Genomic DNA, 25,547 nt, shown 5'->3' with positions numbered 1-25,547 from the left:
TTTTGGTCTTCTGCCCATGTTTGGATTGGGTTATTTGGTTGTTTCTTAGTAAGTCATATGAGCTGCTTATATATTCTGGAGATCAAGCCTTTGTTAGTTTCATTTGCAAAAATGTTCTCCCATTCTGTAGGTTGTCTTTTTGTTTTACTTAAGGTGTCCTTTGCTGTGCAGAAGCTTGTAAGTTTCATTAGGTCCCATTTGTTTATTCTTGCTTTTATTTCTATTGCTTGGGTAGACTGCCCTAGGGGAAGATTTCTGAGATGTATGTCAGATATTTTGCCTGTATTTTCTCCTAGGAGGTTTATTGTATCTTGTCTTATGTTTATCTTGCTGAAGAGACTATCTTTATTCCATTGTATATTCTTGCCTCCTTTGTTGAATATTAGTTGACCAAAAGTATTTGGGCTCATTTCTGGGCTCTCTATTCTGTTCCATTTGGCTGTATGTCTGTTTTTGTACTAATACCATGCTGTCTTGACGACTGTAACTCTATAGTATTGTCTCAAGTCTGGGACAGTTATTTTTCCAGCCTCTTTCTTTTTTTCTTCAGTAATGCCCTGGAAATTCTATGTCTTTGATGGTTCCATATAAATTTTATTGTGATTTGTTCTAGTTCTATGGAATATGTCCAGGATAATTTGGTAGGGATTGCATTAAATCTGTAGATTGCCTTGGGCAGTGTGACCATTTTAACAACATTGATTCTTGCAATCCAAGAGCATGGGATACCTTTCCATTTTTTAAAGTCTTCTTTAATTTCCTTCACCAATGGTTTATAGTTTTCTGTGTATAATTCTCTCACGTCTGTGGTTAGATTTATTCCTAGATATTTTATTACTTTGGGTGCTATTTTAAAGGGGATTGTTCCTTTACTTTCTTTTTCTGTTGACTCATCATTTGTGTAAAGAAATGCAACTGATTTTTGAACATTAATCTTGTAACCTGCTACTTTGCTAAATTCTTCGATCAGCTCTAGTAGTTTTTGTGTGGACCTTTTAGGGTTTTCTATATATATTGTCGTGTCATCTGCATATAGTGACACTTTTACCTCTTCTTTTCCAATTTAGACCCCTTTTACTTCTGTTACTTTCCTGATTGCTGTGGCCAGGACTTCCAAGACTATGTTGAATAGGAGTGGTGATAGTGGTCATCCTTGACTTGTCCCAGATTTTAGTGGGAATCTTTTGAGGTTTTCACCGTTGAGTGCTATGCTGGCTGTAGGTTTGTCATATATAGCTTTTATGATGTTGAGATATGTTCCCTCAATACCCACTTTGGTGAGAATTTTTATATAAATGGGTGTTGAATTTTATCAAAAGTTTTCTGCATCTATTGAGATGATCATGTGGTTTTTGTCCTTTCTCTTGTTGATGTGAAGTATTACATTGATTGATTTTCATATGTTGAACCACCCTTTTGTCCCTGAGATGAACCCCACTTGAGCATGATATATTATCTTTTTTATGTGCTGTTGGATTTTATTTACTAGTATTTTGGTAAGGACTTTTTTCATCTGTGTTCATCAGTGATATTGGTCTGTAATTCTCTTTTTTGGTGGTGTCTTTGCCTGGTTTTGGTATCAGGGTAATAGTGGCTTCATAGAATGAGTTTGGGAATATTCCTTCTTTTCAATCTTCTGGAAGAGTTTGAGAAGGACTGGTATGAGTTCTTCTTTGTATGTGTGGTAGAACTCCCCGGTGAAGCTGTCCAGTCCTGGACTTTTATTTGTAGGGAGGTTTTTTATTGTTAATTCAATTTCATTCCTAGTGATACATTTGTTCAAGTGGATAGTTTCTTCTTGATTCAGTCTTAGTGGACTGTATGTTTCCAGAAACTTGTCCATCTCCACTAGGTTATCCATTTTTTTCCATGTAGTTCGTCATGATATTCTCATATGATATTCTGTATTTCTATGTTATTTGTTGTAATTTCTCCATTTTCCTTTCTTATTTTGCAAATTTGTGCTCTCTCTTTGTTCTTCTTTGTGAGTTTGGCCAGAGGATTTTCGATTTTATTTATTCTTTCAAAAAAATACCTTTTGGTTTGATTGATTATTTTCTCTATTTTTTTAATCTTTATTTTATTTATTTCCTCCATGATCTTTATTATTTCCTTCCTTCTGCTGACTTTTGTGTGTTTTTGCTCTTCTGTTTCTAGTTCTTTCAGCTGGTGGGTTAGATTGTTTATTTGGTATTGTTCTTCTTTTTTGAGGAAGGCCTGCATTACCCTAAACTTTCCTCTTAGCACTGCTTTTGCTGTGTCCCATATGTTTTGTGTGGTTGTGTTTTCATTTTCATTTGTCTCAAGGTATTCTTTAATTTCAACTTTGATTACATCATTGACCCATTGGTTTTCTAATAGCATGTTGTTTAATCTCAATGCTTTCCTTTCTTTCTCCTTTGTTTCTCTGAAGTTGATTTGTAGTTTCCATGGCATTGTGGTCAGTAAAGATGCTTGAGATAATTTCTATCTTCTTAAAATTGTTGAGGCTTCTTTTGTGACTAAGTACATGATCAATCCTAGAAAATGTTCCACACACATTTTAAGAGATTGTTTATTCTGTTATGGGGGATTGTAATGCTCTGAAAATATCCACTAAATCCAATTATTCTCTTGTATCATTTAATTTCTCTGTTGCCTTATTTATTTTCTGTCTGGAAGATCTGTCTAGTGATGTTAATGTGGTGTTAAAATTTCTGACAATGATTGTATTCCCATCAATTTCCCCCTTTATCTCTGTTAGTAGTTGTTTAATGTACTTAGGTGCTCATGTTGGGTGCATATATATTAATGATTGTAATATCTTCATCTTGTATTGATCCTTTAATCATTATAAAATGTCTTTATTTATCTTTCTTTATGGCCCTTGTTTTAAAGTCTATTTTGTCTGAAATCAATACTGCTACACCTGCTTTTATGGCATTTCCATTTGCATGGAATATCCTTTTCCGTCCATTCACTCTCAATCTATATGTGTCCTTCTTCCTAAAGTGTGTCTCTTGTATGCAGTGTATTGAAGGTTCTTGTTTTATTATCCAGTCTGCTACTCTGCCTTTTGACTGGAGCATTTAGACCATTAACATTTACAGTAATTAATGATAGATGAGAGTTTATTGCTATTTTGAACTTATTTTTGCAGTTGATTTGGTATTTCTTCTTGGTTCCTTTCTTGTTCCTTTTGTGGTATGGTAATTTTCCTTTGTATTGTATTTAGTTTTTGTGACTCACTTGTAAGATTTTGGCTTGTGATTACACTTTTTTGTAAGTCTGTTAACCAATTACTGTAACTGTGTGTACTAAACAGATATTAATGTAATCTCAAAACCATCCTACTGACAACAAGATTTAAAAAAAAAAAGAAGAAAGGAAAAATACTCTCACAGTCATGAATTCTCATTTCTGTAGCATCCTGCTTCTTTTCTATTTAGAGTAGACCTTTCAATATTTCTTTTAGCATGGGTTTAGTGTTGCTAAATTCTTTTAGTATTTGCTTCTCTGTGAAATTCTTTCTCTCTCCTTCTATTCTAAAAGATAGCCTTGCTGGAGCAAGTATCCTAGGCTGCATCTTTTTTTTTCATTCAGGACTTTGAATATATCTTGCCACTCCCTTCTGGCCTGTAGTGTTTCTGTAGAGAAATCAGCTGAGAGCCTTCTCTTGTAACTCACTCTTTGTTTTTCTCTTGCTGCCTTTAGGATCATTTCTTTATCCTTCAGTCTGGCCATCTTGATTTATGATATATCTTGGCGTGTTTCTCTTTGGGCTCTTCCTGTTTGGGACCCTCTGAGCCTCCTGTGCTTGGGTGTCTGATTCCTTCTTTAAGTTTGGGAAGTTTTCAGTCATGATTTCTTTAATTACCTTTTCCATCCCCTTTGTTCTTTCTTCCCCTTCTGGTACCCCTATAATGCATAGATTGGCATGCTTTATATTATCCCATAGGTTCCTTATATTGTTTTCATTGTTTTATATTTGTTTTTCTCTCAGCTGTTCTGATTGGGTGCTTTCTGTTGTCCTGTCTTCTAGGTCACTTATTCGTTCTGCTGCATTATCTAGCCTGCTTTGTACAGCCTTTAGGTCAGATCTCATTTCAGCCAATGAATTTACCAATTCTACTTGGCTCTTCTTTATAGCTTCTATTTTGTTTTTGATATATTTTATGTCTCTAAAGACTATCTATTTTAGTTCCTTCAGTAATTTGATCACTTCTTTTTTGAAATCTTGATCTAGTAGGCCATCAATGTCTATTTTATTGATCGTTCTTTGAGGGGATTTCTCTTGCTCTTTTAATTGGCAGGACTTCCTCTGCTTCTTCATTCTGCTCATATCTCTCTGGCCCTGTGGCTTAAGGGGTATCAGTTATCTATTGTGGTCCTTAAAGGAGTTTATTTATTTATCTATCTAAAGCCTATGTGGGAATAAAACTTAAAAGAGAGAGAGAGAGAATTTTAAAAGAATGGAGGAAAAGAAGGTTTGAAAAGAGTGTATAATCAATAATAGAAGAGCAAGTTGAAGCAGAATAGGAATCGAGTTGAGATATCTTTTAAGAATCTTAATAAAAAGAAGAGAAAATTCAAAATACAATATTTGAAACCTGTGACTAATAAATAACAGATCAAAACCAAGAGAATTAAAAATGAAATGAGAATTGTAAACATATAGAACTCTTTAAAAATAAAGATTAAAAATTTAAAAGGAATAAAACAGATATAAAAAGATTTTAAAAACAAAGATGTGTTCTCCTAGAGACTGTGTGCTCTTAATGGTTTTATTGAGAGGCCTTTGTGTCTTCGCCCTGTTTCACAAACTCACCTTGCTCTGTTTGCCCCCTTGTCTGTGCTGCTCACAGAGTCTGTCGGCAAGAAGATTGCAACCCTCCAACACTGGGTCAGGTGATCCTCTCCTTTGTGGTGGGTGGGTGGGTCACTCCCCCTCCAGATGCTGCAGTCAGTGCTGGGCCAGTTGCTCCATATGTGGGCTCAGCTTCAAAAGTAACAGCTTTATGGAGATATAATTCACATACCATAAAATGCAGCCTTTGAAATTGTGCATTAGGGTTTTAAGTACATTTCAGGGTTTTGTAGCCATCACTCCCAAAAGGAACCAGTACCCTTTAGTAAGTCACTCCCTAAACTTCCATTCCCTTAGACCCCAGCAGCCACCACTCTACTTTCTGTCTCTACGGATTTGCCTGTTCTGGGCATTTCATATAAGTAGAACCATACAGTATGCTGCCTTTTTTGATTGTCGTCTTTCATTTAGTGTGACGTTGTCAAGGCTCATCCATGGTGTAGCATATATCAGTACCCAAAGTCCTTTTTGTGTTCAAATAATATGCCATTGTTATAAATACACCACTTTGCTTATCCATCCATCAGTTGATGATGAATAATTCTGCTGTAAATGCTCATGGACAAGTTTTTGTGTGAACACATATTTTCAGTTCTTCTCAGGATATATCAAAAAGTGGAATTGCTGGGATGTATTCTACTTTTAACATTTTGAGGAATTGCTAAAGTAGTTTTTAAAGTGACTGCACCATTTTATATTTCCAGTAGTAATGTATGAGGAATCCAGTTTCTCCACATCCTCATCAACACTTTTTATTACCGGGTTTATAGATACATATTTATATATCATATATCATATATATTTGTCATCCTATTTGGTATGAAGTGGCATGTCATTGTGCTTTTGATTTCTGTTTCCCTAATGCCTACTGATGTTGAAAATCTTTTTATGTGCTTATTTCCCATTCGTATGTGTTCTTTGGAGAAACATCTATTCAAACTCTTTGCCCATTTTAATTGTATTTGTCTTTGTATTGTCATGTTTTAAGTCTCCTTTGTCTATTCTGGATAAAAAGTCCCTTATCAGGGAAAATATTGGAATTATTTTCACCCATTCTGTGGATTGTCTTCTTACTTTCTTGATGAAGTCCTTTGAAGCACAGAAGTGTTTAATTTTACTGAAGTACAGTTTACTTGATATATTTTCTTTTGTTGTTTGTGCTTTTGCTGTCATATCTTAGAAGTATTTGTACTTCAAAATCCTGAAGATTTTCTCATTGTTCATTTTCTAAAAGTTTTATAATTTCAGGTCTGTGATTTATTTTGAGTTAATTTTCATAAATGGTGTTAAGATAAAAGTTCAGTTTTCTTTCTTTCCAGGTGTATGTTCAGGTGTCCCAGCATCATTTTTGTAAAAATTACTTTTTCCCCATTGGATTGTCATGGAACCTTTATGAAAAATTAACTGGCTACATGTAAGAGTTTGTTTATGGACTCTCAGTTCTTTTCTCTCAATCTGTTTGTGTGTCCTTTATGCAAGTACCACACTGTACGGATTACCATTTTGTTACTGAGTTTTGAATTTGGAAACTTCAAAACTTTGTTCTTTTTCAAGATTGTTTTGACTATTCTGGGTATCTTGCATTTCCATAGTTTTAGGAACAGTTTGCTCATTTCTCCCAAAAAGCCAGATTTGCATTGAATCTATAGGTCATTTTGAGGACAAATGCCATCTTAACAATAATAAGGCTTCTGATCCATGAACACAGAAGAGCTTTCCATTTATTTTAGGTCATTTTTAACTTCCATCAGTAGTATTTTAGTTTTCAATATACAAGCTTCAGACATTTTCCTCAGTTTTCCACATATTTTTCTTAATATTCCTAAGTATTTTATTCTTTTTGATGCTATTGTAAATGAAAATGTTTCCTACATTTTATTTTTAGATTATTCACTGCTGTTGTATAGAAATATAATTACATTTTTATATATTGATTTGTGTCTTACAATTTTGGTCAAACTATGTTGTTAATTCTAATATTTTTTTTTCTCTCTCTCTCTTTTTTCTTTGTGGATTCCTTGTGATTTCAATGTATAATATCATGTCATCTGGAATTGAAATAGTTTTATTTCTTTCTTTCTAATCTAGAGGCTTTATTTTCTTTGTCTATTTGCTTTGACTAGAACCTCTAGTGCAATGTTGATTTTGGGAGGAAATAATTCAGTCTTTCACCATTATGTATGATCTTTGCTCCAGGTTTTTCATAGATGTTCTCTGTCAAGTTGAGGAACTTCTCTTCTATTCCTAGTTTTTATCTATTATTCTAATAATATGGCATTTTACATGAATTGACTTTTGTATGTTGAAGTGCCTTTGCATACCTGGATACATCCCACTGAATTGTGGTCTATTTTATATGTTACTGGATTGGATTTGCTTGTATTCTGTTGAGGACTTTTGCATTTATATCCATAAGAGATAGTCTTTAGTTTTCTTGTGATGCCTTTGTCTGGTTTTGGTATCAGTGTGATACTCGTGTCATTGAATTAATTGGGAAGTGTGCCCACCTCTTTATTTTTAGACGAGTTTGTGAAGCATTTTTTTGTTTGTTTGTTTTTTGTTTTTGTTTTTTCTTTAAGTAGTTGATGGAATTCACCAGCAAAGCCATACGGGCCTAGCAATTTCTTGTGGGAATGTTTTGGATTACTATTTCAGTCACTACTTATTGTAGGATTATTTGAGTTTTCTATCTCTCCTTGAATTAGATTTAGTCACATATCCTTCTAGGAATTTATCCATTTCATCTAGATTATATCATTTATTGACTATACAAGTATTCATGGTATTCCCTTATATTCCTTGTTATTTTTGTAAGGGCAGTAGTGACATCCTTCCTTTCATTTCTCATCTTAGTAATTTGAACCTTCTCTCTTTTTTTGTTCAGTACTAGCTAAAATTTTGTCAATTTTCTTGATCTTTTCAAAGAACCAACTTTTCTTTTTGTTGATTATTATCTGTTCTTCATCTATTCTCTATTCCATTTATTTCTGCCTTTACTATTTTGATTAGAATATTTAATTCATTTACATTAATGTAATTTCTAATCAGGTTGAAGTTACATCTGCTATCTGCTTTCTATATGTCTTTTTATTTCCCCAATGCTCTATTACTACACATTTTTGTACAAAGTAGGCATTTTCAAGTGTGCCATTTTAATTTGTTGTTTATTTTATCTTTTTCTTCTCCTCCTCCTCCTCCTCTTCCTCCTCCTCCTTCTCCTCCATTGCCCTGGAAATTATTATTAACATCTTGTTTTAAAGCAATCAAGTTCACATGAATGCCAACTTAATTTCAATAGTACACAAAAAATTTGCTTTGGTATCAATCTTTTCCCTCCCCCTCCTCATGCTGTCACTGTCATACAAGTTACACCTTTATGCATTTATAAGTGCATCTACACTGTTTCATAAGTATTGTTTTATGTAGTTGTCTTTTTCATCAAATAGAAGAAAACACGTACATCTAATACTGTATTTATACTGTTTTATTTTCTTACTCATGTAGTAGTGCTCTTTATTTTTCAGGTGAGTGTCTTTTCATTTACACCTGCTGGACTATCCTTAGTATTTCTTGTAGGGCAGGCCTGCTAGCAATGGATCCTTTCAGATTTTGTAGGAGTGTGTTAATTTCTTCTTTTTTTTTTTGAAGAATCATTTTGCTAGCTATAAAATACTTGGTGACAGTATTTTCCTTTTATCACTTTGACGATACCATCCCACTGCCTTCTGGTCTCCATGGTTTTTGATGAGAAATCAACTGTCTTACTGAGGAGCCTTTGAATATGTTGAGCCTCTTTCCTCTTTCTGCTGTCAAGATCCTTTCTTCTTCTCTTTTGACACTCTTAGTCTGATATGCCTATTTTCGATGTCTCTATGTTTATACCACGTGGAGTTTGTTGAGCTGCTGGGATGTACAAATTAATGTTTTCATCAAATTTGGAAGTTTTCAGCCATTATTTCTTTATATACTTTTTCTATCCCTTTTTTTCTCTCCTTCCTTCTGGCGCTCACATTATATGTGTATTGGTATTGTTGATGGTGTCCAACCTATCTCTGACACAGTGTTCATTTTTTTTCATTCCTTTTTCTTTCTGTTCCACAGACTGGATAATCTCAGTAGTTTTAAATTAACTGACGTTTTCTTCAACAAGTTCATATCTACAGAGAAATCTCTTATTGAATTTTTCATTTTAGTCATTATATTTGTATCTCTAGAATGTCCAGTTGGTTTTTAATGTAAATTTTATCTATTGATATTCTCTGTACAATGAGATGTTCACATACTTAAATTCTTTAGGCATGGTTTTGGTTAGCTCTTTGATCATATGTGTAATTCCTTATTTATGTCTTTGTCTAGTAAGTCCAGTGTCTGGGTTTCCTCAGGGAGTTTCTATTGACTACTTTCTCCCCTGTGTTATGGCCAAACTTTTCTGTTTCTTTGTACATCTTGTAATTTTCTGTTGAAAACTGGACATTTAAAATATTACAATATGGCAGATCTGAAAGCCAGATTTTCCTCATCTCCAGGGTTTATCGTTGTTTCCATTGTCATTGCTGCTGCAGCTATTTATTTAGTTACTTTCCTGAACAAATTCTGTAAAGTCTGTATTCTTTATCATGCATGGCCATGAGATCTGTATGTGTGCAGAAAGCCTAGTTGTCATCACTGTAATAATGATTGGACAGTGAATTCTTTCAATGCCTGGAGCCAATCGTTTGAGCTGTTGCCAGGTGGCTGTGTGCCTGTGTGCTGAGGGATGCCCTCAGCACCGGCAGGCAGTCTGCAGCTATTCTGTAGCCTTTAGTTCTTGCTTATGCAGAACCTCAAGTTCAGCCAGAGTTGAAGGCTTAAGATTTTCTCAGATCTTTCCTTGCCATGTGCCACACATGTGTACGGCCTTCTACAATTCTCAGAATCTTTTGGAGATATTTAACCCTACCTCCACCCCCAGAAAGTCTCAATACTCAATTTTGCCTTCTAAGTTTCCTAGTCAGCATCTAATTAGCCTGTACTGGTACCACTGCGTCAGGCAGTTGTAAAGTTACTCACTGCTGATTGTTTTCCACAAACACTCTGGGGACAGGCTGTTTGCACAGCATGAGTTTGAGATAGGTGAATTAGTGACAGCTCTCTGGGGGCGGATTTTTTGGGTAACTTCAAATCACTTCTGCCCCTTCCTTGATTGTGAGACTGTTGCTTTTAAAGGCCACCATTTAGGTGAGGATACGGGGATGGGGGTAGATCAAGTTACGATATGACAAAACTGACTATCTTTATGGAGATTTAGCTGTTATTTTTTCTCAAATAAACATTCCCCGTATTGCTGGAAGCCTTGGTTAAATTTCCAGAGTTCTGCAGAGGTTAATTTTGACAAATTTTGCCATTGTCATTGCTTAACAGAGGAGTAGGTTTTCCAAGATTTTTACTCAGATATTGTAGAAGTGTATCCCATTTGCATTTGTTTTTAACTGAGTTACTTGCAAGAGTAACTAATTCTACAGCTCCAGCCCCATTCACATAAGAGTCCATCTGCATGGCTTCTCCTACAGGGAGAAGTGTGCAACCTGTTGTCCGTTTGTTGTTTTACTTATTAAAGTGTAGGGGTTTTTAAGAATATGCTCATGAATAGCCCTTTGTCATTTTTACACTTACAAATCTTCCACTAGTCTGTGGCTATTTTTTTCCCTTTCTTTAAGTTGTTTTAATGAAGTTCTCAGTTTTAAGGATTTTCAGTATAGCAATATGTGGATGCTGATTACACGGGTGAGGCATTTAACTACTGTCTAAACCTCAGTCTTTGCTCTGATTCACTGTCTAGAACATCTGAACATATCTACTGAACCCCATATACCAATGGAAACTGACAGTCCTAATTAAAAAAATGCTTTTTAAGTAAAGCAAAAAATATTTTCTTTGACACTGGAAAAGACAAATTTCAAATTTACTAGCTGATCTTGTTTTCTGTGATCATTAGCTACATCATGTTTATAGAGCTGAGAGGCATATTGAGCTACTGATTTTATTTCATTGGATTTTAGAATGTAGAACACATTTCAGGACCACTTATAGCACCATATGTGTATCTTTAAGGATATGTACATATGATGATGTCTTTATTATAAGTACCTTATTTTATTTTAAGTACCACCTGCTGTGAACCTCATTAAGGAAACCTTGGAACTGCGGGACTGAAATTTTTCACACCACCACCATCCCGTAGCATCTCTTTTGCACTTAGATGTTGTGTGGCAGAGTATTTTTCTGCTCCCTAGGAATGATCAATGTTGAAGGGGGAAAAAAATCCCTCCTCTAATAAATAAAGTCCAAATCACATATTTATCTGAACAATGGCCACCATTTTAGTCCACACCAATCCATCTACTCATACTGACTCAGATTCCTTAACACAGACAATCCACAACTGTAGTCAGGGTCCTCAGCCCACGTTGTATCCCCTCCCCATTCTTTGTTGATTCTGACCTACTTTTGTCCAACACGTCCTGCCAGCCTCTTCGCTACCTTACTGCAGTTTATAATTTTTACCTTTGAGTCCCAGGCTGTGCCTAGTGATTTCCAGAGAAACGCGAGACACCTGGCTCATCAGGAGGGGTGGGGAGGATTTCAGGAAGCTATTACCCTAACTCACTTGCAGATCAGTAAGTGGCTGTTGTGAGCATTCCTTCTAGATCTCTGCCATGCCTGCTGCATCCACCCCAGCAAAATAACGTAGCTCCTCCACCCACCTTTGCCTCCATTCATCTGGGTTTCTGCTTTAAGTGACACTCAGAAGCTGCTGATGGGCATTATATATATATATATATATATTTTATTTGAAGTATAGTCAGTTACAATGTGTCAATTTCTGATGTACAGCACGATGTTCCAGTCATTCATATACACATATATATGTATGAATTCCTTTCCATATTATTTTTCATTAAAAGTTATTACAAGATATTAAATATAGTTCCCTTTGCTATACAGAAGAAATTTATTTTTTTAGCTATTTTTATATATAGTAGTTAATATTTGCAAATCTCAATCTCTGATGGGCATTTTTAAAGCCACATCTGGAACCCTTGCTGCAGAAGAGTCTGAGAAATATATTTTCAACCTCATAGCCTTTTGGTTAGGAAGTTGGAATAAAGGCTGAGCTGGCTCACCTAACTTGTCTGCCTTTGTGAGTAAAGAGGTCTGGAGATTCAAGGCCCAATGAAATGTCCCAGCCCTTCAGTAGCAAACTCTTAAAGCAACCAAAATGCTCCCATCTGCCAGAGCATGACTTGTCCTTAGATACTGCTGGCCATAACCACCAACGCTGTCTAATGCATCGTCTTCATCTGGTGCACACTTTCTTTAGATGTCTAATATCCTGATTAAGAGGACAAGCTGGTTTGGATTCCCAAGGTCACAGGCAGCCTTCTGCCTGACTTTGGTGTATATATGTTCATTGAAGAGTCCTCTCTCAGATCAGCTAGAGCTGCCTGGTGTGTGGTTTGCCAGAGAATGTGGGTATATTGCTCCCCACCAGAGTCCTACCAGTTGTTTTATTGCAGGAAGAGAGAGAGCAAAAGAGACAGAACAGAAAGTTCTTGTCCAGCCTCAAGCACAGTCACCCCTGCCCAGGGCTCTTGCTCTGGGACACGAAGAAGTACAGGTCAGCATCAATGTGGCTCTGGTGTACTCCAAAACATGGTGTGGTTTTACTGGGCTATCTGTGTCTTTCATGGACCATGCAAAGTTCTCCCCCTTTGTGAAATGGGGTACTAAGGAACTCCCACCCATGCCTGTAGCTCCCAGGGTTTCCAACCTTATGGGTTTTGAGGATTTGCTGGCAACTCATTCTTTTTCACCAGGTCATTTCTCGGTTACACGGCAGTCCTGTGACTTCCTCATCAGAACTACTCCTTCAGTTTGGGATTCAGTGAAAGATGCCATTCATGTTCAGGGAGGAGGAGGAAGACAGCACAGATAAGAATTGCTGTTTTGCTTTTTTTGTTGTTGTAGTTTTCATAAGCCGTCTCCAGTTGTCGAATAGACCCTGAGCAAATGAATGACTGTTACACTCCCATTTGAAGGATGAGGAAAATGACACTCAGGGAGAGGAGGCAAATATCCTGAGGTTCCAAAGACAAAAAGGGATGAGCACAGAATAAGATCCCTGCAAATTTCTTGGCTGTCATCAGCCTTTAGGTCAGTGACAGAGTGCGGTGTGTAGTAGTAAAGTTGTAGCGTGCATTTAGAAGGGTGCAGATATTCTTGTTTTAGTTGATACAATCACACTGTTTTGTCTGGGACTCTGAAAAAGAGAAATGGGTTCGAAAATGTTGGTTTCTCATCCTTGGTCCTTCCTCACCCTCACAGATATGGACCCTTCCATCTGTAGCTGGAATAATACAGCCCCAGCCTTCCTGTCTCATGAGATCAGTACTCATTCATTTCATCCCTGCCCACCTGTAGGTGATAAAGCACAGCATGATTTTCATGTCCTGCTTCACTGATTCTTGTGAAATTAGGTGTTTGAAGATAGGAAGTCATGAAAGGAAGCTGCTTTTTTAAATAAAGTGCAGTAATTTTCTTAGCAGTGTAGGAAATTGAGGATTTTCTTCATTGAAAATCAATAGAGATTTCAAGAATATCTGTATTTCTGATGTGTAGATTAAAATGACAAAATCTAGAGGGATTACAGAAACACAAGGAAGATACAAAAAGTATCTTTAAAGAGCTTTCCTAAGACTGGGCTTGTAAAGAGACTGTTAGTTGACAGAGACCCTCTTCTCACCCATAGTCCCTCTCCTTAGGTTGCAAAGGGCCAGCGTTTCCCCTGTGTGCAGTCCTGGTGCTTCAAGTGAGTTGTGGGGTAGGGCGGTGCACATGGTGCTGCCTTCAGTTTGACCATCCTAAGTAACCTCTAACAGTCAAGGGGCGAGTGTGATGCAACGGCATGAACCATGTGCCATGCTCTCTGGGGTGTGTGCCCATCTCAGCTCATCCCGGCTCAGGTGACGGCAGAGCAGAGAGTGGTGGCAAGAGGTCAGCCATGAGTAGCAGGGAGCACCTGTAGTCAGCTGGGACCCAAGAGGCTAGGAGTTCCAGGTGGAAATCCCAGGACTTCCCACAGCTCATTCATGCAGCTTATACTTCTCCAGCACCTGTGATGTGCTGGTGCTTCCTTTGTGAACAGAACCAAATCCCTGTCCTCCTGAAGTTGATGTTCTAGTGGAAATAAGAAATGATACACACAGGAGCAGATCCTGGTCAGGACACATGAGGGCTGTCTATTTTGGAGTGCACAAGGTGAGATCCTTTGGAAGGGAATGTATGATACAGGAAAATGTGGGGGAGAGGATGGCCATATCCCAGGTCGTATTTGGGTCCCTGGGATGCACCTCACCAAGTGTGGGTCCTTGGTTTGCCCAGCAATGAATTCGAGAGCCACAGTTCAGTAAAAGTAGATTTATTCAGAGAGATATATACATCATAGACAGAGTGGGCTGTTTCAGAAGGCAACAGAAAGGCCATGAGGCATGGGGGTTGGGTGCTCCAGTTTAAAGTAAAAGTAGATACACGCTCCGCAGACAGTGTGTGGGCTGTCTATCTCAGCAGAGAGAGCAACCACGAGGTGTGGGATTGTTAGATTTTATGCACTCAGTATCTTCATATGCTAATAAGTGGGAGAATATTCCAACTGCTTTGGGAAAGGTGTTGGGATTCCCAGAAATTGGGCCACCACTCACCCTTTGACATTTTATGGTCAGCCTTGAACCTGTCCTGGGACCTGTGGGAGTGCCATTTAACATCCTGCTGTATTTCGGTGAGTGTGTATTGAAGCTCAAGATCTACTGGGAGTTGACTTTTCCACCATCCTGGTGCTAAAGGCTGTGCCATTCCTTTATTGGATTTGCCCGGCCCCTTCCTTCCTTTCTCATGAGGGAGCTCTACTGATTGCACAATTGCAGAGCAGGGGACACAGCAGAAAGAACTTCATAAGTGGAAGGTGGAAGGCAGTGTTGGCAGTAGAATTCTCAAGTCAATTACAAAGTAACGGTCTTCTTTTTGCTGGGGGTACATGGTGTCACATGAGGGAACTGTGAGCCTTGGATACTGTAGTGAATGGGTGGCTCACTGTGTATACTGTGTTGCTTCTTAGGCGGCCCAAGGACAGTTGGCTTATAGGTGACCCGTTCCCTCAAGCAGGGGTCTCTTTGGGGATTTTCTGCATGTGAGGGTAACATGGGTCACTTGGGGGGCAGGACCAGCCATTCACAGCTTGGTCCACAGTCACCTAGTGCCCTCAAGGCTTTCACCCCATGGATGCGTCACCTCCCCCTGGATGGGGACAAGGGCACAAGTGGTGGGGCAGCTTCTCAGTGGTGGAGGCATTGCTTTCCAGACCCAACACTCAACAGCGTGGACCCCTGGTGTTGGCCACAGTCTTGGCTAGATGAGGCTGTTCGGTAGCTGAGCTCATGAGACGTGGGTGCCATACTTCCATTCTCAACAAGAGCTCTAGTTTTGAAGGTTCTGGTTAGACAGCCACAAATACTCCATAGCCCATAAACAAAGAACTGTCTCCTTCACTCGGGGAAGGGCACACAGAAGGAGAACGGATCATCCCGAGAGCAGGAGAGGCCAAATCCGTCCTGCCATCAGGGATCTGACAGACGAGCCAGCTCAGTTCCTCTTTCTAGTTGTTTACTTGGAGGATCTGGGGTATTTGGGTGACCTGCAAGTGTCAGGAAATAGTACACGAGGGCTTTGTAGATTTTCTGTTCCGGTGTTAACTCACCCCTTTGTAGCTGTTGTGCAAGGAAACAAAACTTGGTGGACAACAGGCCATGGCCTCTGCTCCCTGGTGGAGCCAGGAGATTACAATGTTAAGAACGACTGCAGGGGCATCATTTCTATGTTGAGAGGCCAGATGGCCTTACATAACTCTCATGCTGGATGTCTAAGTTGCAGAGGGAAACTGGATTCCATCCAGCTCTCCAGCCAAGGAGGATACCAGAAGTGGCCTCCGCCAACAACTGTGAGCTCTTTGCCTCCACTGACAGCAGCATCTATAGCAAAAAGCTGGGCTGCCACCTGCGTTTCCGAGTAGACATCTGAGTACCCACAGCAATGGCCTCGTGAGGGTTGGTGTGCCCAAGGAAGCTGTGTGTGAGATGGAGGGAGCAGTGCCTTGGTCAGACAACGGGCCGGCAGGCAGGCAGTGACATCTGTGCAGCGCAGGCCCCATGGATCTGAGCCAAAAGGAGGCGGGTTTTGGAGCAGGGAGCCTGGGCAGTGCCGTGTTATTCGTAAGAAGATCCTGGGCTCTGGATCCACGAAGTCATTGGCTTGATTCCTGACCCTAACCTTCATCTTCGGCAAATGTTTGAAGCTTTCTGTGACTCTGTTTCTTGGTGTCCCAAATGGGGACAATAGTAGCAATTACCTCTGAGAGTCAGGAGGGCCTTTATAGTTGTCATTTCATTACACTCACAGCAGCCCACGAGCACTGTTCTAGGTCCCCCAGTTTACACGTGGCAGACGGGTAACCTTTTAATCAGTAATCACGCAGGTAAGAATGGTCAGAACCAGCATTGGAATTTGATCCCTGTGTCCAGATTATTTCTATTCTCACCCAGTATTACTGGAAAAGTAGTAAAGTCAGAACAAACACTGCTGGGAAGTGGGTGCTTGAAACATGCTTGTCATTGGGGAGTGTTGAGTTCACGTTCCTCACAGCCCATCCGAGGCTCCCTGCATCTCCGGCTGCCCCTGGTGGAGTCTGCAGGGCTCTGGGCAGCTTCTCCTTGATCTCTACCCCCAAGGCTCTCTGCTCTCTACAGGTTGATTCTCAACACTGACTGCTCAGTAGAGCAAATGTCTAAAAACAAAAAAAAGGTGGGGAGTGTATGGCTCAGTGGTTGAGCACTTGCTTAGCATGCAAGAGGTCCTGGGTTCATTTCCAAGTACCTCCATTAAAATAAATAAAGCTAACTACCCACCCAAAAAAGGAAAGTATTTAAAAAACAAAAAACAGTACAAAGGCCCCACTCCAAGCTGGGGCACACTATGTTATAAAGGCTCCCAGATGCTTCCCATGTGCAGGAGGGTGAAAGCTACCCCTCTACAACTCTTCTCGTGAGCTTCTCCACTCACACCCATTAGCCTCTTGAAGCAGGGAAACTACTTGGCTCAGGCTAGAACTTTCTCCCGATTTCTAGACTTTTATTTGCCTACTGGACATCTCTTCTGGAGCCCACAGGCACCCAGCCAGAACTGAATCAGTTGTCTCCTCTCACGACTTGCCCCTCTTCCTGCCCTTCTTGTTTTAGGAAATGGCACTATAATTTAGGACACTGCCAAAGCCAGAAAGCTGGCCGGCATCTTTGACCTCTTCCTGCCCTTCCATCACACCTGTGGCCAATCCGTCCACCTGCTGAAATGTTTTCTTCTCTCTCCTCCTGGCAGGGCCTCAGCAGGCCTTCACATGAACTTGCCAATATGTCTCCCTGCCCCTATCTTGTCTCTTTCTAGATCACTTTGCATGTCTCCTCTACCTTGGAGGCACACAGAGTCCTGTGTGATGTGCACCTGTGATCTCTCCACCTGGTTGCCTCACCTGCCTCCCACACCCTGTGATCACTTCTAGACTATTTGCAGTTCCTGGAAGTGACCTGGCTCTCTTTGGCCTCCCTCCTTTGCATGTGCAGCTCCCCAGGGAGAAATGGCCTTAACATTTTACCTTCACCTGATCACTTCTAGGGCATCTCAGAACTCACCACAGTGGTTCCCTCCTCTGGGAGAGCCTTGGCTACAGTTCCGGCTCTCTGCCCCGAGCACCCACTGCTGAATGTTATCCAAGCCCTCTTAACACGCCTCCTCAGCCATCATTTCATGATGAGTCCTGTGCACCTAGGAGCTCCCAGAAGCAGGGACTGTGTCTTTTTTCTCTTTATTCTCAGAGCATGGTAGAGACTCAGGTATAATGGTGGAGGGAACAGTGGTTATTCTGGAATTTCTCTAGAGTTAGGGCCTAGGGGTAACAGTCTGGTTGGAAGAAGGGCTTAGGGGATTTACCCTGAGGCCACATTTTTCAATAAACATTTCATGTTGTTTTTGTCTACTATTTGAAGTTACGAGTCTTAAAACAGATTGACGATTTCTAAAAATTACTTTACCGAAGATTGAGGAAAATGACAGTTTTCCATATTTAAGAATATTATTTTAATTTTGTGTGACTGGGGTGGTGGAAAATAGAAATGCAAGGATTACTAAAGCATTGTTATCCCCTTCCCCACCCTCAGGTCCTTTGGACAGAAGAGACAGGGATGTGAGGAAAAGGCTTGGAGGGTGGACCGTGCACTGCTTTTAAATTGTGACAGTTACTTTTACTTTTTTTAATATTCTTTTTTAATGGAGGTACTGGGGTTGAACCCAGGACCTTGTACATGCTTAGCACGTGCTCTACCACTGAGCTATACCCATCCCCCTGATATTTGTGTTTTTAGTGGGCATAATGTGCTGGTAGCAGGTACTTTAGCATCAGACACAGTCACCTGCGTCTGACCATCACGTTAATACCTTTTTCATGAGCTAGAGAGCTAGTCTGTTTCCAGAAGTTCAATAAATAATCTACATTTTCTTTTTTCTTAAAAAAAAGGCATTAACTCATGTTTCTCTTTAGTATCGCCTATAAATAAATGTGATTTTATTAACCGTTTACCAAAGTGTTAAAGGTAATAAATATTAAGTACAGGTTTCTGAAGCATCAGTCATCACTGAAGATCCACATTCTGCTGTTCTCTCTCTCTGTTAGTCACCTTACTTCTGGAGTTCTGGAAGCGGCGCCAGGCAGAACTTGAGTACAAATGGGACACGGTTGAGCAGGAAGAACAAGTCCGGCCAGAATAGGAGGCGCGGTGTCCCCATGTGGAAACAGATGAGATTACCCAGGAAAAGCGGGCGCTGTTTAGATGCACTTTAGTCTGTTTACTTCTGGGCTTGTCAGCCTTTGCTGCATGTTGGAATCACCAGGGGACCTTAAAAAATGTTGGTGCCTGGATTCCATCACTGCTAACTCGGATGGTACTTAGTGGCCAGGGGTGCATTCTGGCATAGGGAAGTTTTTAAAGCTCCTCTGGTTATTCTAATGTGCAGCCAAGTTGAAGGAGCACTGCCTGGAATGGTGTACACAGAAGAGAAGTGTGGTCCTTCATTCATAGTAACAGTAAAAAGGGGGAAAAGAAAAAGTCTGGTATAAGTGTATAAGAAAAGAGGCATTGAATTTTATCCTTTCATAACACCAATAAATAAATGCAAAATATAAATTAGCTGCTATGACATAGATGTAGGAGGAAAGACACATTGGTTTTTATAGTTGACTCCCATTTTTTCACATGTGCCTTCATTATTGCCGCCTCCTTTTCATCGTAGACTAGGTGCCCCTTTGTCTTTAACTAAGTCCCGGTCACTGCTCCCCCTTCCGGTTGGGATGTGCACAAAGCAGCATGGCTCTCATCCTAAAGTCAGAGAAAGGGTAGGAGAAGCAGGGAAACATTTGTTGAGATGCCATCAGTGTTTGAGCAGTGTTTGAGCTAGGCATTTTATATAATTCGAAATGTAAATTTATTGCTGCCACTCCTGCTGCAAAATTAAAAAAATAAAACTATATATCTTTGTATCAACATTCCAGAGCTATGAAAAGATGATTTTTTGAGTCATCTGTATTATTGCTTCTTTCCATCAGCTGAGATAATTTAGAGCTGATGGTACTTGCAGTCAGCAGCAGCAGGAAAGTATGTTGTGAACATGAATAACTCTTGGAAAGAAAATGCTTTTACTAGGAGCATCTGAAAATGTCTCCAACTATAGATTTAATAAACTGAATCACAGATCTACAGAATGTTGGCACTGAAAACTTCTGGAGGGAGCAGGTAAAACTCCTCTTTTTATAAATGGAAAAAAATGAGGTTCAGCTACCAATAGAAAGTGACATTTGTCTTTTACAATGTAATAAGCTTCTAATAATCCCCATTATGAATATTTCCCATTGTTTACAACTGAAGATGGGGGTCAAAGCATATGTTGGTAAAAGACTGTACATTCAGACTTGAAAGCTGAAACTTAGACAAAATTAGATGTTCATAATGCTTTTGAGTCCTGAAAAACAAAAACGTATCATATTGGCAACATACAAAAAATACTGAAGAAAAGTTTTTTGGTCATTTAAACTGCCAATTTTAAATTTAAAATTGCCAGCTAATAAGTTTAAATTTTCATTAGAACATGCTTGTTGAAAAATTGAAGATGAAAACTCATTTCACTTTATCGTTCTTCCTTATTTAAAAAATTGCCTAATATTTTTTTGTTTAGTTTTTTAATTGAAGCATTTTACTTTACTTGCAAAAGTATGCTCCATTGTTTAGAGAGGCCAGCGTTGTGGTAGTGAGAGCTTGGGAATGAAGTTGCCTAAATTCATATTTGAACACAGCAGCTTGCTTCCTGAGTGATCTTGGACAACTTAACTTCTCTGTGCCATAGTTTTCTATAAAATAAAAATAAGAGGGTTGCTTCTTCATGACTGTGGCAATGACTGGTCGAAGTAATGTACAGAATCTACTTGGAAGACTTCCTGGCACAGAGGAAGGGCCATGTAATTAGGGACAGCTATTATTATACTATATCTGTTTTTATAATCCAGGTAAACCTTGATTCTTACTGATTTCATCTCTTAAAAAAATTCGAAATATAAACTCTAAAATGTAAACTCTAAAACTTCATAGTTGTAGCTAATTAACACATAAAGCTCAACCAAGAAACACACAGTGGAGACCAGTTAGCTGCCGACACCTGTGAAACATTCTGTCCTGCACGGACTCTATGCTGTCACTACCGTCACTTCTGAAATCTAAGGCAAGCTCAGGAGTAGAGCTTTACAGCTTGGCCTCGTCAGGTACCCAGACCCCCAAGCTCAGACCATGGCAGGGAAACAGTTTACTGTTCACATATGCATTTTCAAAAAACAGTATTAAAATGAACACTGTACGTATTTTGTTGTTTGTTTGACATCGTTAACAGAAAATAAAAGAACAAAAAAAAAAGGAAAAAAAACCCATGCAATTACAAATAATGAGGCTATGTCTGAAAATTATTTTTCTTAAATTATGTTTAGGATTTATTGACCAATTAGGAGAAAAGTCATTTCATTGATGTAATCCCTTGATTGACTTAACTTGTTTTTTTAATTAGGAAGAAGAGAGTTTTCCATTTACCACTTGGGGAAAGTGTATACATATAACCCTTTGTGCAAGTGCTCTTTTTCTGGGTAAGAACCTGCCACAGACTTTTTAAAATCTAATGTGAAATCCTGAGAAAACTGAAAAGCTGGGAACTATGAAGTCTCATAGAGAAAACTTTTTCCAGAGAACATCTGAGCCAATGCAGGGAGCCACTCTGTAGGTTCCACAGTCTCTTCTGCTCACAGTGCTTCCCCCAATTCTTTTCACCTCATTTGTTCAAATCAGATCAGTGGTTTAGGATTCTCCAGGGTCTGATTAAGAGACCAGATGGAGGCATTAAGATTTCTAAAATTTTCCAAGATTAACAACCAAGGTAAAATATCTAAGAATAACCAAAGAAAAGGATAGTAGGAACTATCAAAAAATAAAAGTAAAAACTACTGAAAGATATAAAAGATGCTTTAATCACATGATTCTAGTTTAAAAGATCATATCTCCAAAATATCAGAAGTTATAATATTGATTTGGGGTTTATTGTGAATAAAATCATATTAGTAATATAATAATTAATAAGATAATGAGACTTTTAGTAGTTCAAGAATAACCAGATTAGAAAATAGGACAGGAAGTCCAGATATGGGCTCTGATATCAATATTAATTTAATATAAGAGATGGAAGGCATTACAAATCAGGGAGATAAATAAAGGTTATTCAGTGAATGGAACACTCGTTAGCTACTTGGGGGGAAAAGAAAAGATTGAAATCATACAGTGAACCATATATTGTGATAAATTCCAGAAACACTTAAAAAGTAACACAATTAGAAAAAAACTAGAAGTAAATATGGAAGTTTACACAAACTCTAGGTGAACAGCAAGTTTCTGAGGAAAGTATACAAAGATTTCCATGCATCAGAAGCATCCTAATTTTAAACAAAACACCAGAGGATGTTATTTGTTTACAAATCCAACAAGGGGCTAATTCCTTCAATACATAGAGAGTTCAGATCACTTCAAAGATAACATCAAAAAATCTCAGGAGAGTAGAAGGCAGAGAAAATGGACACACATTCACAAAGGAAAAATAGATGTCACACTCCAATGATAATTCACTCAGTGCACATCAAAATGAAGTAGTTTTCCACCTCTCAAGTGACACAGCTCTGTTTATGAGGATGAAATGCCAGTGATCACCAATCTCATGCCTAGGTTACTGGAAATTTTTTGTGAAGTATGGTTGATTTACAATGCTGTGTTAATTTCTGGTGTACTCCTCAAGCTTTCTTAGAAAGCAGTCTGGCAGTTGATATCAAGAGTCAAAAATATTCATATGCTTTAAACAACTAATTCAGCTTTGAAAAACTTTTAATCAGGAAGTATTTCAAAATGGCAGGGAAAATTTAGTACGGATGCAAGTCACAGACATACTTTTATATGTATATATATATATAAAATCTCAGCCAAAATATTCTTCCAAACGTTCACAAAGTAGAATAGTTTGCAGCCATGAAAAAGTGTGTCCATGAAAATATTTTATGACATGTCAAAGTGTTATGCTTACAATAGGCTTGAGAATAAAATTAATATATAAAATGATTTGTAATATACAAACAATGTACCGTTCTGAAGGAATTATGTCTATAGGTAGAAGCATTTTTCTTATTTTATTTTTTATTCATTTTCAGAGTTGGAGTCCTTTCATTGTAGGTGACAAAATCAATTTCCAATGTGTTTAAACAACACCCAAAAAATGGGGATGCATGGGATTTATTGGTTCCTGTAAATGAAAACCTCAGATCTGAGGTCTGGCTTCAGTCAAGGAGAGATACTGTAGCCCAGATGATGTCAAGGGCTGGTCTTGTCCTGTCTTCATTCTGTGTCCAATGATGTCTCAGCATGCTGCTTCTAGGCACTCAGCATCCCAGATCATCCATCCAAACCAAGAGAGGTCTCTTTGGCAGCTTCCTCTCTTGATAGAGGAAGCTTATCATTCACATGGGCACAAGCACGTATCTCCTCATATAATAGTGGCTCTTACTGGGTTATTTGCCAATTCTCCAATCATGTGCGAGGCCAATACAATGAGGGGTATTATTTGTCTTAAACCAACTGAGATCTACCTCTGGTGCTTCAGAAAGAGTGGGTTAATCGAGCTTAAATCACAGGACTAAAAACAAAAGGGAGGTTATTTATCCTAAAGCAAATTCTGGGCCCTCTTCTAAGAATGGGGACAGATCCAGGACAACAGTTCTGTCCAGTACTGAGTACTTTCAAATTTTCTTCAATGAGCAAATGTTAAAATTATGATCAGAAAAGATGATAAATAAGAAGAAACTTGAGGAAGGAGAATGGAAAGCTTTCCTGTTTCATAAGAAATATTGAACCCATTAAGTGCTTGGAAGAAAAATGGAAATGTGTCAAGTTTGTAAAAGTTCTGAAATGAATTACAATTGATTTCACAGACCATGTAGTAGACAGTGCTCTACAGTTAGTGTGTCTTTGGGCTCTTTGAGTATTTCAGTTCTTTCACTTAATAGTTGCTTCATTTGGGGCAAATTGCATCATCTCCATGTGGCTCTATTTCCTCATCTGTAAAAGAGATATAATATTACCTTCCCAACAGGGTGATTGTGAGGATTTAGAAAAATAGATGTGTGCTGAAGCAATAGTAAGCATTTAAAGAATCTTAACTATTAAGATTACTTAATACATAATTAAAAAATTATTATGCAGACTTTTTAAAAATGCATAGTATTTAAATGGCCTATATGTGCTGTACAAGAGAGGAAGGCTTAATATACCTTCTATAATACATTTTTCACAGCCTTAACTAATTTTCACATTTAATCACACACACACCAAAAAGTTATTCCTTTCAAAATCATGAAGACTTACTGTGAAGAAAAGGATGATGAAAGAGAGTAGAGGAGAAAATAAAATGCTTTCTCTACAAACTGATGGCTTAAAAACTAAGAAAAACTCCTTTTTAAGACTTTGGTCACCATATTCATAGCTAATACTTAGGTAGAGTTTTTCACATGCCTGTGGTTAATATTCTAATTGTTTTCACAATTAGTAAATCATTGACTCATCACAATAGTCCTATAAATTGCTATTATTATCCCCCCATTATATGGGTGAGGAGATTGAAGCCCCTAGAAGTTTAAGAAATTTGCACAAGGCCCCACAGCTAGCATCGGAGCTGGGATCCAGATGCAGGAGTGTGGCTCCAGGAGGGGCTTGTAAACACTTCCTCTGCTCTCCCTTGCAGGTGCAAGCCAGCCTCCAGCTGTTACTGTAAATAACATGATGTGGTTCACCTAGTCTTGAAATTCACATTCTTTGTAGCTTTCTCTCTGGGGCAGCCATCAGGAGCAGCCAGGGACCATGAGTACATGCTTCTGGACTATGACCAAGAAGGTAAATGGAAGGAAAACAGTTTAAAAATGGGACCTTTAATGTGCATTCTTCAGTGGGCAGAAAAATACCTGCCTAGTGAGGAACTGAAGCCTTACCAGCCACGTGCAAATTATGCTTCAGACACTCCCGTTGCCCTTGAATCCACACAGTCAGAACTACAATGGATCAGGGACATGAATCTTGTGCAAATGCAGGGAGTAGGAATACCTGCCATTTTAAGATCTCAAGGAGTATGAAAAGCATGTGAAGCTTTCATCAGCAGAGACCTGCTGTCACTTCCACTATTTCCCTCAGGGCATGTCCACAGCTTCACTGGTCCTATTCAGAATGAAGATGACAGCTAGCACCTGCTGACCCCTGAATCAGTGATAGGTTCTCCCTTGAAAGGAAGCATATCCCCTTCTTGGGTTACAACTAGTTCATAACCTAAGTAATTCTATAGATGTAGAAGGGATACTTTCATTGGTTCTGCTATCACAGACTTGTCTCCAAAATAACATGCCACCAGTTACTCCATTTTCAGCCATTTAAAGATATACTTAACAGGCTTCCTTCTTTAGTGCAGTTTTAGGTTTACAGAAAAATTCACAGAAAGTGGAGTTCCCATATATTCCTTATGCCCTGCACACAGCTGCTCCTGCTGTCAGCATGTTACATTAGTGGATGCACTCATTCTTTTTGACATCCTTCATTCCTCCTCCCCTAAAATTTAACATGCCTGATATTCACGTCTCTTGTGGCATTTACATGCGATTGACATCACTTCTCAGGTTTATGTGAGGTTTACAGCACGTGCATGTTGTCTGTTTAAGCATAGATTGGGGGCAAGTTTTCTGTGTAAAAATACGATCATTAGTGAGCCTTATGCTGCTGGGCTTTTGGGTTGTCAGGTCCTGTTGACCATTGCTTCAGTTATTGGGATCATTGTCTACGGACTTTCAGTGTTCATTGTATTTTCAGCAGAACTTCCCAAGAACCTGAATGGAAGAGACCCAATCCAGAAGTAACTGACTGTGCAGGTGGGCCACGCCCATCACTGCTTCACTCATCAG

At 38.8% G+C, this 25,547-nt stretch overlaps 1 long non-coding RNA gene across 2 annotated transcripts in view; it reads left to right on the top strand.

Annotated features, from left to right (window-relative positions):
* Positions 1-25,547, top strand: part of LOC135320493 (uncharacterized) — a 52,758-nt gene that overhangs the window by 11,899 nt on the left and 15,312 nt on the right. The gene's annotated exons all lie outside the window — the stretch shown is intronic.

This window comes from Camelus dromedarius, unplaced genomic scaffold (genome assembly GCF_036321535.1).
Source record: "Camelus dromedarius isolate mCamDro1 unplaced genomic scaffold, mCamDro1.pat HAP1_SCAFFOLD_117, whole genome shotgun sequence".
Classification (NCBI taxonomy): domain Eukaryota; kingdom Metazoa; phylum Chordata; class Mammalia; order Artiodactyla; family Camelidae; genus Camelus; species Camelus dromedarius.
This window is presented reverse-complemented; position numbering and strand designations above follow the sequence as displayed.